This window comes from Ursus americanus, chromosome X (genome assembly GCF_024610735.1).
Source record: "Ursus americanus isolate L20-20 chromosome X, mUrsAme1.1.p, whole genome shotgun sequence".
Lineage (NCBI taxonomy): Eukaryota > Metazoa > Chordata > Mammalia > Carnivora > Ursidae > Ursus > Ursus americanus.
The window spans coordinates 108,389,763-108,403,626 of NC_142164.1; the positions used below are offsets into that span (position 1 = coordinate 108,389,763).

Here is a 13,864-nt window from a genome sequence, read left to right on the forward strand (position 1 = left end):
AAAATATCAAAGGTCCTAACATACTGATAAATGTAATCACAGAAAAAGGAGAATGGGACAAAAGAAATATTTGAAGAGCTAATACCTGAAAATATTCCAAAATTAATAAAACATCTAACCACAAATCCCAAGTGATCAGAAAATAGGAAGACAAACACCCTTCACCCCATAAAATTTATTGCCACTACTCAGCATCAACATCACTTGAGACTGAATTCATTCCATAAGCTCCGCCACTGCCACTCTTTAAAAAAAAAAAAAAAAAATCAAGGGATGCCTGGCTAGTTGAGTCGGAACAGTATGCAACTCTTGATCTCAGGGTCGTGAGTTTGATCGCCATGTTGGGTGTAGAGACTACTCAAATAAAACTTAAAAAAAAAAAAAAAACAATATCAAAACACCTCTGTCAATATGACCACCAGGTCATCAGTTCAATTACACATGATGACCACCTCACAATGCTCTCCTCTATATACAAGTCTCGCACTGCGTAAATGTTCAAACCTAGGTCACAAGCCTATATCCTAGCTGTAAGAGACTGGGAATGTGAGTTTTCTGGGCAAGTGGGACCCATCATATGAGAAATTACCAAAATGTAGAGAAGATATTTAAAAGTCTAGGACAGCATGCTTAAAAATAGGGGGCACCTGAATGGCTCAGTCAGTTAATCATCAATTGTGGCTCAGGTCCTGATCTCAGGGTTGTGAAACCGAGCCCCGCATGGCACTCCACACTCAGTGTGGAATCAGCTTGAGATTCTCTCTCCCCTCCTCCCCCAACACACACACACATGTTCTCTCTAAATAAATAAAAATCTTTAATAAATTAAAAAAAAAAAAAAAAACAGGGGTGCCTGGTAGGCTCAGTTGGAAGAGCATGTGACTTGATCTCGGGGTTGTGATTGCAAGCCCCACATTGGGTGTACGGATTACTTAAAAATAAGTAAACTCTTTGCTGTTTTGTTTTGTTTTAAAGATTTTTTTAATTTATTTATTTATTTGAGAAAGAATGAGAGAGAGAGCATGAGAGGGGGAGGGTCAGAGGGAGAAGCAGACTCCCCACTGAGCAGGGAGCCTGATGCAGGACTCGATGCTGGGACTCCAGCATCACGAGCCGAAGGCAGTTGCTTAACCAACTGAGCCACCCTCGTGCCATAAGGAAACTTTTTTTATAAAGTTATGTTTAGGGGCAACTGGGTGGCTCAGTCAGGTAAGCGTCCAACTCTTGGTTTCAGTTCATGTTGTGATCTCAGGGTTTTGAGATCAAGCCCTGCATGGGCCTTGGCACTCAGCACAGAATCTGCTCAAGATTCTTCTCTTTCCTCTCTTCCCCTTCTTCCCCCTCCACCTCTCCTGTGAGCAAGTTCTCTCTCCCTCCAATAAAGAAGTAAATCAAATCTTTTTTTAAAAAAGGTTATGTTCAAAAAAATTAAAAATTAAATAAAAACAAGGGGCACCTGGGTGGTATAGTCAGTTGGGTGTTTAACTCTTACTTTCAGCTCAGGTTGATCTTGGGGTCATGAGACTGAGCCCCAAGTCAGATGCCACACTCAGAGCTTAGAATCTGTTTGGGTTTCTCTCTCCCTCTCCCTCTGCCCCTCCCCCCATTTCCACACACTCTCTCTCAAATATTTTTTTTTAAGATTTTACTTATTTATTTAAGAGAGAGAGAGTGAGACAGATAGCACAAGCAAGGGAGAAGGGTGGAAGGAGAGGGAGAAGCAGGCTGCTGAGCAGGGAGCCCGACAGGGGCTAGATCCCAGGACCCTGGGATCACTACCTGAGCTGAAGGCAGACACTTAAGACTGAGCCACCTAGGCGCCCAATAAATAAATCTTTTAAAAAATAAAAACAGGGGCGCCTGTGTGGCTCAGCTGGTTAAGGAGCTGAGTCTTGATTTCGGCTCAGGTTGAAATCGGGCTCCGTGCTCAGTGGGGAGTCCACTGGAGATTCTCATTCTCTCTCTCGCTCTCTCTCTTCCTCTGCCTCTCCCCCCACTCTCTCTAAAACAAATAAATAAATCTTCGAAAAAACAGAAACAAACAGATTTTTCTGTTTGTTTCTGTTTTTTCTTGATTTTCATCTAACCAGCTAATGTTGTAGAGTGGATTCTTTGGTGAAGTCACTGCAGAAGCCTTTTTATAAGGCACATATTTTATCTCACTGTGGGAATACATTTAAAACCAGCCTCTCAGGGCCTGTGGCTGGCTCAGTCGGTATAGCATGCAACTCTTGATCTTGCGGTCTCGGGGTCATGAGTTCAAGCGCCATGTTGGACTAGAGATTACTTTAAAAGATAATAAAACCAGGGGCGCCTGGGTGGCAAAGCGGTTGGGCGTCTGCCTTCCGCTCAGGGCGTGATCCCGGCGTTATGGGGTCAAGCCCCACATCGGGCTCCTCTGCTATGAGCCTGCTTCTTCCTCTCCCACTCCCCCTGCTTGTGTTCCCTCTCTCTCTGGCTGTCTCTATCTCCGTCGGATAAATAAATAAAATCTTTAAAAAAAAAAAAAAAGATAATAAAACCAGCCTCCCAATCTGAGGGACATGAACAGTAATCCGGAGGTGTGTGAAGTCTTATGATAAACAAGTAAACATCTTCACAGAATGTCAGTTTTTGCTTAATGGTAACTAATGTACAATGCAGATATATACAAGCACACATGAGTTTGTTATGGAACAGAACTTTACATTTCAATGAATTCATGCAATAAATCATGAAAACACTTAAAAGAAATGTCATTCTTCTAGATGGGAACTGTGGCCTCCCTCTCATCTGCCAAACTGTAAACGTTGGTTGAAAAATTTCAGAGGCGCTACAGGGAGCTATTAGCACCTATTTACACACCCTTGTGGATCCAATTATGTCCAATACCACTGACTAGATACAGGACAAGCATGTCTATTAGGCAAGCAGGGAGGAAGATCCACTAGATAGGTACCTGACAGAGAAGAGAAGTCACTAAACAAGGAAGAAGGCACTGACATGAGGGGATGGGGAAGGGGGTCAGAAAAGAGGTACCTTTCATAAGAGAAATATTTATTGAGCATTTCCTAGGTGCCGGGCAATGCACTAGATGCTGAGACTACAATAGTCAACACCATGCCTCCAGGAGCTTACAGTAGAAAACTGATATCATCCGTTTATCCATTTTACCAAAGGCCCACCCCTATTTAAATTCCTAGTTTCAGTATTTCCTATGTATACATAGTATTTTCCTATGTAAAACTGAAAATGGACAGAAAAAAGCCAAACATGGTCATAAAGAAAGAAAATCAAGATTCTGGGATGTAGCTAAGGTAAAAGCATCAAAACAAAGCATGCAGGAGCGCCTGGGTGGCTCTGTCAGTTAAGGGCCTGCCTTCAGCTCAGGTTATAATCCTGGAGTCCCAGAATCAACCCCACATCCAACCCCCTGCTCAGCAGGGAGTCTGCTTTTCCCTCTTCCTCTGCTCCTCCCCCTGCTTGCGCTCTCTCTCAAATGAATAAATGAAACCTTTATTTAAAAAAAAAAAAAAGCATGCAATACATAAATCCATGTTACTTCTTGCTATCTTCCCAATTTTATATGCTAATTCTTAGACCTATGTCTTTGAATACACTATCTGCTGGAAAACCTCTTCCCTTCACCTGACATTCTGGACCTCCTTTAAGACTCTTCACAGACACCCAGGAATCACTGTCTTTCCCAGTCCCCTTAAGTCTGCATAAGTGCACCACTTCTGGCCTAAGTACCAGTGCCCTCTATTTCCATCTGAACATGCATATCGTCCTGCACTTTAGTCATGGCTCTTTGCCCCTTCTGCTGGATTACAAACTCCATGAGGGCACAACACCAGCTTGGCTTTGTATCTCCATCACCTACCATGATGCTGGCACCGAGATTTCCAAATCATCACCCTTTCATAAAGTCACCCAAAGACAAATGCAGTCTTTCTTTACCAACCCTGTGCAGAAGGACAGACTCAAGAGCGCAACTCCAAATCAAGGACAGTCACTTTGGATGCTAGAGAAACCATCAGAACAAAAACATTACCTTCAAACTCTAAGATCTGAAATGAGGCAACTCTTTTAAAATAAATGTCCTAGGCTGAATAGGAAGCAAAAAAGTTATGCCAAAAACCATTGCAAACTTAAAGTTACCAGCACCAGGAAAAAAAAAATGATTAAAGCAGCAAGGAGAGAATACAGAGCAGGTATAGGACGGTTCAGAAAAGCCTAAGAACTCAAGGCCAAAGTGAGCTAAGTTAGAGGCTGCATCAAAATAGATTTCAAAAGAAATACTTGAAGAAGGAGGTGATGCTGTAGTTATTCTTTGTATATATGGAGGGCAAAAGTGCACAACAGCATTCTCTACAGGCACAAACTAACAGCTTTACACCAAGGAAGACCTCATTATTCGATCATAAAGGCAAGCAAAAATTCAGCATGGCTGATGAATTCCAAAAAGAAGTGAGCATGTAGGAATGCATATTGTAGGAGAAAGAAACAAATCAGCATATGTAAAATAAAATCTTTGTAGCACTTTTATACACATAAGCACACTTGAACATAAGAAGCTCAACAGAGACCAGTTTAATATAAAAGATAAGGTCACAGAACATGAACCAGACTTGAAAATTGCAGTTACGACCAAAGATTTGTATTCCTAAACAATATTAACAAAATTCTCTAAAACCATTGCAAGTACCCAAATGAGATTTCATAAAATATGAAATAGCATAAATGCTGAAAATATTAAACTAGACCTAAGACATTGTATTTGGGGGGAAAAAAGAATAAAGCAAATTTAATGCTGATATGTAATGAAACATTTCATTAAAACATTAAACACCTTGAGCAGATTAAAAGTGGGGGGGGCAGTGAGGAATTTTAAGTTTAAATATGGAAGAGAGCTGACACTATTAAAAAAAAATTTAACTCGGTTATAAATAGAAACGACATTCCTATATAAGGTTAACAGAACGGTGAAGGATAAAAGGAGCCTTTAGAAAATCAAAGGTAATTTCTACAAAAACAATGAAAAGAGTATCACAGATGACAATCAATCAAAGAAGCAGTTGCAAAAATTTTAGTGAGATGAGGGAAGAATATTTTACCCTGCACAGATTATGACCTTTCTGGTAAATCAAGGCTCCACTGAGCTAAAACTCTTGGGTTTTGTTTTGTTTTTTGTTTTGTTTTGTTTTGTTTTGGGGAGGAGGAAGCATTTCATTTCATGTCACACCCCTGTTTAAAACCTTCAATAGCTTGCCAGAGGACTTAGGACAAGCTCAAAAACCCAGTAGATGGCCTACTAAGCCTTTTCAGGACTTGGCCCCTGCCTAATTCGGCTTCATCACCTGCTTCTCTACTTTCCAGCCATTTTGGATTTATTCTCAGTTCTTTAAAAGGTTGTTTTTCAAAAAGCCTCTAGCTCTCTCACCCTGCCTGAGGGCATTTGCACCTGATGGCCAGGAAAACTTATTTTCCCAATTAGACATGTCCTTCTCATCCTTCAGGTCTCACTTAACTGTTAACTCTTCAGTGTGGCCTTCCTACCTGCTCCCTCAAGGATAGGTTTCAATCCCTACCCTGTTACATAATCCCATAGTGCCTTGTACTTTTGCCTCTGACTCCAACTCAAGACTGTAAATTCTTTAAGCAAAGGCCTCCTTAAGAGGGGGGGGGAGGGGGCATGCCTGGGTGGCTCAGTCAGTTGAGTATCCAACTCTTGGTTTTGGCTCAGGTTATGATCTCACAATCTCAGGGTCATGGGATCGAGCCCCAAGTCGCACTCCAAGCTCAGCACAAAGTTGGCTTGGATTCTCTCTCTCTCTCTCCCTCTCTCTCCCTCAGCCCCTCCCCCAGCACACACGTGGCTCAAATAAATAAATCTTTAAAAAAAAGAAAAGAAAGAAAAAAAGGGCAAGGCCTCCTTATCTTTTAGCTATCACTCTATCCAACTTCCATCACAGTTTGGTACACAGAAGATAGTATTTGCTTAATGAAGGATAGATCCACAGGATGTAGGACAGGTTATTTTAGAAAGAAATAATTGATAAAGTATGAAACGCCAATTTGCACAAAATTAGACTTTGTCTATCTCAACTATCTTCAATTATTAACAATTAAAATAAAACCTTCTTTTAGTTTGCAATACTAATCTTAAAATTTTAGTGGTAAGATTACTAATAACAATTACAGTACTAGTGGGGTGCTTAGCTGACTCAGTTGGTAAAGCATGCGACTCTTGATTTCAGGGTCATGAGTTCAAGCCCCATGTCGGGCACAGAACCTACTTAAAAAAAAAAAAATTACAGTACTAGTAGTTAAAGTTAATACATTTTGTGAGAAACTAACAAACCAGATGGGGTGTGTGGATAAACTCTAGGATATGAACCAACTTTTTTAATCTCTGAAAAATTCTATTTATCAGGAAACTAGTTTCTACCCAGCCAGTATCAGAGTAATTGGGCAAACCCAAGTCAGTAAGCTGTGCTTCAACTATTATCACCATTTTTTATCTGCCATATCTTCCTTAAGTGAATGTATGTGTGCTTAATCTGATTATTACAATAGGATCTTACACTGCCAAGAACCTACTAATCTTCGGGCATAATACAAAATACAAATACAAAACTGAGATCTAAAACTACAACTTACCTAGGGCCTGTGGCTGGCTTAGTCGGAAGAACATGGAACTCTTGATCTCGGGGTTGTGAGTTTGAGCCCCACACTGGGCACAGAGATCACGTAAATAAATAAACTTTTAAAAATAATGAATAAAATTGCAACTTACAAAAAAGGGGGGGAAGTCTTTAAAAATAAATAGATAACGAATACATCTATGTTTTGTTAACTTCCAGAAATCAAAAGTTGGCACGTTCAAGATGACTCCCTCTTAAACAAAAAGGTTACTCTGTCAGAAAGCACTTCATTATGTAACTATTTGACATTAGACCTTTCTCTTACAAAGAATACAAAGTAACAACAGAATCATACAGCCATAGCTGTTAAACAGTTAAAAAAAAAAAAAGTAAACCTATTTCAAACCAGTTATGACTGAATTTACAGTAAACTATTATTATCAGAGCAGTGCTGTGTCCAATCTGTTTGTTATTAAAAATCCAGACACAATCTACCACACAAGGAGTTATTGATTTACCTGCCTGGCACTTGTAAGGGTCACTTTCTATAGAAAGAGAAACATTCATCTAAAAGCAATGAAAGTTAGTTGCCAAACACTTTATACTTCCAACCAAAGCACTGCCTTCTTCTATTCTATGTACCCAAAAGACAACATCCCTAAACTATCCGATCAGCAATGTCCATCTACACATACAGTACACTGATCAAAGGAGAGCAACTGGGAGCATGGAGATCAGCCTATGCTGTACAACTCGTTCCCAAGGTAGCTTTACTCCCACACCTATCCTTTCAGGATAGCTACAAACAAAATGATGCAGGCAGGAAAACAGCTGTAGCTACAGTACCTTGCAGGTTAAGTTTCTAAACCCCACAACAATCCAGTCTGAAGCAACGCAGAAAGGAGACAATGTGTTTGAATACCTGAATTTAATGAAGCCTGCTCTATGGCATGCACAGTAGGTATGAATCTCTCAAGGGGGATTAGAACTCAATAAAATGCACAATGTTATTGGCTTAAAATCAAGAAAACCAATTACTCTACCCATGGTCTTAAGTCTTAAAGGAATTTTTTTCTTGACCAATAATTATATTACTTTTACCTTGATTTCTTTCTTCTTTTTTTTTTTCAAGTAATTTCCACGCCCATCCTGGGGCTTGAACTCACAACCCCAAAATGGAATTGCATGCTCCACCAGCTGAATCCGTCAGGCACCCCTATATTGATTTCTTATCCCTGCTTTTCCAACATATCAGTAAGAACATTATGTTTTATTTGCTGGTTTAAAAAAGATCAAACAAAATCAAACCCAAACCACAAAGACAAGGTAATTTATACGATTTGCAGTATTGTCCTTTATATTCTGCTATATATTATGTTTAGGCAAAAACTTTTTTTAAGTTTTTATTTATTTAAGCAATCTCTACACCCACTGGGGGCCTCAAACTCATGACCCTGAGATGAGGAGCTGCAAGCTCCACCCACCAAGCCAGCCAGGCACCTGTAGGCAAAAGCTTTTGAAAATACAAAAAGCACTAAGAAATTGTAATGTGTAAAAAATTATTTTAAAAGACCTATCTTTTAAGATCTACATCATTTTATTAATGTCTGATGATAAAGGGATCTAGGTGGAAGTAAGTAAATAAGATTTTTAAAAATGCACGTTAGCAGGAAGATCTTTTTGGGGTGATGGAAATGTTCTAAAATTGGATTGTAGTGATGATTACACAAGTCCATAAATTTATCCAAAAAAAAATCACTGAATGGTACACTTAAACAGGTGAATTTTATAGTATGTAAAGTACACTTCAATAATGATGTTAAAAATGCATATTGAGGGACACCTGGGCTCAGTCAGTTAAGCATCTATCTGCCTTCAGCTCAGGTAATGATCCCAGCTCAGAATCCTGATCCCAGGGTCCTGGGATCAAGCCCAGCCTCAGGCTCCCTGCTCAGGGGGAGCCTGCTTCTCCCTCTCTCCACTCCCCACTCGTGCTCTCTCTTGCTATCTCTCTATCAAATAAATAAAATCTTTTTTAAAAAATACATATTGAAAACTTGCACTCGGTAAAGAAATAAATCCACAATTTATATGTAGGTACCATCTTCATAGAACAACTGTCCTGCTCTGTCCATGACAATTTCCAGCCCTGAGGTTCTACAATATTCATCACTGGTTTCTAACCTTAGTAAGTGACAAAAGTGATTCTCATCAATTACAGAATAAAACATTAAGTCCTTTTCCTCCCTAACATGGACCTCTGAGCATTCCTTTAGGCTAAGCAACTGTTTTGCTCTATTAATGATGGGTCTTGTTTTAAAACACACACCCACAATCACAAGAGGCTTCAAGTAGCAGAAAATTCTACTTTCAAGTAGAAACATTTTTGTCAGAGTCCAACTTCTATGTATTAAAAAGCAACAATAACATACCTCTATAAACTTCATTTACCTCCAGGTTTTATTTCACTTAAGTCATAACAATTACAGAAGAGATACCCATCTGCAAATTGTAATGGCTGCCATTTAGAGTGCATCTAAACCACAAAATTGAATTCAAGGAGTAGCTTCATCACCTTAATTAATGTAGCAGATTTAATCAAAGTCAGTCAAAAGTTACAGTGGAACATGCAGAAACATGAAATACCAAGTAGTTAATTAGAAACAGCTACCTCATTTGGGGTGTAAATAATTATGTACAACCTTCATTTATGAAGAAACACAACTAATGACCCTCTGTTATAAAGTCTGCACTTCAGTTGTCCTAGCCTTAAGTGCTGATGGATCTAAGTCCAGCCTCCCCGCGACTAAAGGTCAGGCGGCCTTACCAATGTAGCCTGTGAACTCCAAGAGGCATATTTAGACCTCTAGCATCACCCCAGGAGTGACTTTACAGTAGGACTTCAAAATATGTTTGGGCAATCAGATTCCTAAAGAGAAGCAGAGAGCATGGTCTTGAAGAACATAGGTTCAAGTCAGACCAGTTTAGATGAAAGTTTTGCCTCTGCTACAGCCTAGCAGGGTAATCCGAGCAAACTATTTTCTCTCTCTGAGCCCATTTGACCAAGTGTAGAGGAAAATAAGGAAAACATCTACCTCACACAAGTGTTGTGAGAACACACATACACCCATCTATCCATGCAAATGAATTATTTACTATAGTATCTGGTCTTCAGTAAGGCTCAATAAATAGTACGTTATAATTTAATTATTATAAAGACTACCCAAAAGAGAGACCACTCCCAAAACATGACCTTAATTAGAACTGTTTCCAACACAAATGTTTCTGAGAGCTTAATTCAAAATGTTGACAATCAATTTCAAAGAGCTGAATGGGGTAGATCCTTTTAACCTAGTAAGTAATTTTCTGTTAATTCCCAAATCTTAATTGTCTAAATGTTATCAGGCTCTTTACGTAGAAAGTCCTCACTCAGCTTTCATACCCAGTGACAGAATTGCATCCAACTTCATATCCCAGTATTATGAAATAAATGTACAAACCTGAATGAGAAATGAAGCCAAACCTTTGAGTAATCTAGTCATCCATGCGCTGCTCTATATGAAGGAAACGTTCTGGAAACTATCAAGAATTTAAATCCAAACACGAAAGTGATGCATTGTCAACAAAAGATTTCTAATGTTGAGTTTAAAGATTAAAAGTAAATTGGAAAACCTTCCCAAACAGAAAGTTTAAATTTAGTCTTTTAATTGCAGCATTTTCGTAAGTTGAAATATGTAACCCAATTGACAACATAAGATGATAAAGAACCTTTGAGATTCTATCTCCTCCTCTACCAAGGAATTTGATGTTGCAAACAAAAACAAACAAATAAAACAACCTTTGGAATCTAAAACTATCAAATTCTGAGTAAACAGCCTTTTACTATGCAGAAAACAACTTAATACTTAAAATTTTGCTATTCCCTAAGTTAAGGGTTATCTAAAAGATTTCCCTCACATTTTCGGTCTGTGTATGTGGGCGGTTTCTTCTAAATGCCTTATTATTTGGTATCAATTTATCACATGAAAAAGTCTTATCCCCACATTTAGTGCCAAAAATAAAGTACTATACTAACATACCTTCTAAAACCTAGAAGAAATAAAAGAGATAACCACCAAAGTTATCAAAATGGAAGGGGAAAAAAGGTGAACTTTTAACAGACACGCTGAAGAGGTTTATTTTCTTGGTTCACTTCCTTACAAATTTCCTACAGCCATATTCTTAGATATAGCTGAATTTTCTATCACAAAGTAAATTGAAACACAAATCATAATGAAAGGCTAAATTTCTGCAACAGAAGCCACTGTCATTTCCAACAATGCAACTATTGTTGAAAGAGAGTCTCTCACAGATTCTTGGACACAGTGGTGAAATAAGGCGGGGGGGGGGGGGCATACTTGAAGGAATTTCTCCACCTCTGTATTTTAGTTTGTAATGGAATAATACTGCACCTCCAAAGTAGAAATACCATGTAAAATCTGGTTTTCATTAAATGAGTGCCTTAACCCCATGCAGCATATTTGGAACAGAATACAACTGATTCGCAATCAGTCAACCTTCTATTACTCATCTATGCAAGATGGCCCTGCAATTTCCCTCAATGGGAGCCTTTTCTTCTAAAACCCTGGGGAATACTGTAGATACCACACTCCGATTTCAACGACTGCAAGAAAATTACAATGGAGATAATGGCACATTTAGTCCAGGGAACTTGCATCAGTAAAAATCAAAAACCTGAAATAAGGGGTAAAAAAACCCTTCCACAAGCCCCTAAATCATGACTAAATTATAAATCTGACCAGGAAAAAAAAAATCCTCTCTGGAGAGAGAATATTTATTTCTAATATTTTTTAATATATCAAGTTTTGTTTTCAAAAAAATTAGTCTTAGGAACATGCTAAATCAGCAAAACTAGAATACAAGGCATATATATATACGCACATACATCAAATTAATCACTGCATTATGTTTAAAAGGGAAGACAATTTAAAAAGATTTGACACTCCAGTTGAAGACCCTCCAAACTCCTCTGAAACGGTAGATTATTTAACACACTTGGAATGATTAACTTTATTTAGCATGCCTCTTTTGGAATTCTATTATTTAATACAGCCAAACTGATTTTTTTTTTCATCCTAATTAGGTTTCCTTGTACTTGTGAAATGCTCAGCATACACTGTGCTGGCAGCTTTAGTTCTGCAGCTTCTTTCTTCTGGCTCCTTCCCCCCCCCCTCACCCAACCCCTCACCCCCCCACCCCGAAAAAAAGATTTCCTTCCCAAATGTTCTCTTCTCTGCATTTGTCAACAGAAACACCCACTGGTGGTGTCAAACTGGTAATACTGCTGCAGGCTTCCTTACTCCTGTTCCAGTGTGAACGCCAAAAATGCTCAAACCTAAAATAGTACTTTTAATAAAGAAATTAAAAGAATTGCTAAGGTATTCAAGTACCATGTTCTCAAAAAGACGCACACCTTTTTAAAAAATGAATTATTAGTGAACCCTAATCGGGTTGCTAAATATGAGATTATACTACCCCCCCTTCAACACTAAACACACAAGTAAACATTAGGTTCTTCACATTTTACGAATAAAATATTTTAAAACACTTAAATTAAAAACAAATTTACATCTAAATGTCATTCACATATAATTCCGAATAGCCTCCGTAAAGATGCCTTTTTTGTAACCCAACAGCAAGAAAGGAGCAAGCTGGAAATGTTACCTAAAACGATAATCCTATTCTATACATATTTACGTCTCCCGTTTCAATCAAAAGCTCTCAGACAAATTAATTTGTGTAATCTCTTACATTAACTACATAACCATTACGTCCAAACAAACCTAATTCAGATTCACGGGAGGAAATTATTCTGTGTCTGCAATACTTTCTAAAATCAGCCTAAATTTCAGCCAATTAAAATAGATTGTGTTAACAGAACACTGATCTGCAACTACTTAAATATCTCAGCATCCGTCTGATCTCACTGTGGAGATACTAAGGTCAGGCTTTTCTTATTCAGGCATCAGTGCTTTAACACTCAAGTGAAGCGAAGAAAGAAAAGAAAAAAAAAAACCCTCAAGCAAGATCTGCCTTTACACAGAAATACGTTCAGGTTATTTTTTCCCCTCAACGTGGGCATAAAACGTGTCAATGCGAGCAGGACCTGTTCGTTTGGAAATGGTTCCAAACCCCAGGATTAAATTTCTGTGAGGGTCCAAAGGGTACGAAGGTCTGGGAAGGAGCCAATTTCTGCTTCTCCCCACTATGCCCGTCGTGAACTTCATAGCAACGCCTGAAACTTGTTGGGAGAAGGCTGGAAGAGATGCGGGGCGGACGGTCGGTCGTTCGCCCACCCTCGCGGGCAGCCAAGGTCAGTCAGCAGGGCCGGGGTTCCGGCTCCGGCTCGCAGCCCCCGGCGGGTCCCGGGCTCCCTCGGAACTCGGGCTGGGGGCTCCGGCGCACAGGCTCCTCCTCGGCGCCGGCGGGAAGGGGCTTCCCTCGCCGCAAGCCCGGGGGAGCTCGCGCCGCGGGGGCGGCGGGGCGGGGACGCCGCAGACCCGCTGCTGAGGGTAGCCCCGCCGGGCTGCCTCGACCTGCAGCCCCTCCTCATATCCTCCAGTCTCCCCACGCCCCAAAATACAGCCCCAACCTCTCGCCGGGGAAACCCTTCCAGTGGCGCAATGGGGCGCTGAGGAGGGGCCACTCCAGGCTGGGGCACTCTCGCCGCGTCGCCCTGTTCTGGGGGGACCTGCGCCGCCGCCCCTTCTCACGTCTGCCCGAGGGGACCGGGTGGGTCCCCTCTCTCAGGAGAAGCTGGGTGGCGCGAAACCGACGTGGGGGCAGGAAGGCCTGACGGGCGGGTAGCGGCGCAACTACTCACCTAGCCAAGTCCCCCACCTCCAGCCGGGGACCCCACAGCTCCTGAGGCCGCCGTCTCCGATTTACCTTTCCCAGTGGCAGGGACAACTAATGAAAACCTCCGGCCCCGCCCTCTCGCAGAGGCGAACGCGCAGCCTAATTTGCTAACTAGCCCGCCCCGGCCGTCCCGTTCGGGCCAATAAAGAAGCTTCGAAGACCCCGCCAGGTCCCGCCTCCGCCCCGCCCACTTCTGATAGAAACCAATGCGGAAAGAGCGCTCGTCCTCGAGCTCGGGCCCGCGCGCCCCGCCCGCGCCGCTCGTGCTCGGGCCCCAAAAGTCTAAGAAGGTTCGTTCCCTGTATAAACTCGCCTGCGCG

The 13,864-nt window shown here is 40.8% G+C and overlaps 1 protein-coding gene across 3 annotated transcripts in view; it reads right to left on the reverse strand.

The window, feature by feature from the left end:
- Positions 1-13,617, reverse strand: part of CDKL5 (cyclin dependent kinase like 5) — a 198,889-nt gene extending 185,272 nt beyond the window's left edge. For all 3 annotated transcript variants that reach the window (XM_045778028.2, XM_087859815.1, XM_087859816.1), the window contains exon 1: positions 13,510-13,617. The gene's annotated coding sequence lies outside the window, so the exon portion shown is untranslated. The remainder of the gene's footprint in view (positions 1-13,509) is intronic.
- Positions 13,618-13,864: the final 247 nt, after the last annotated feature.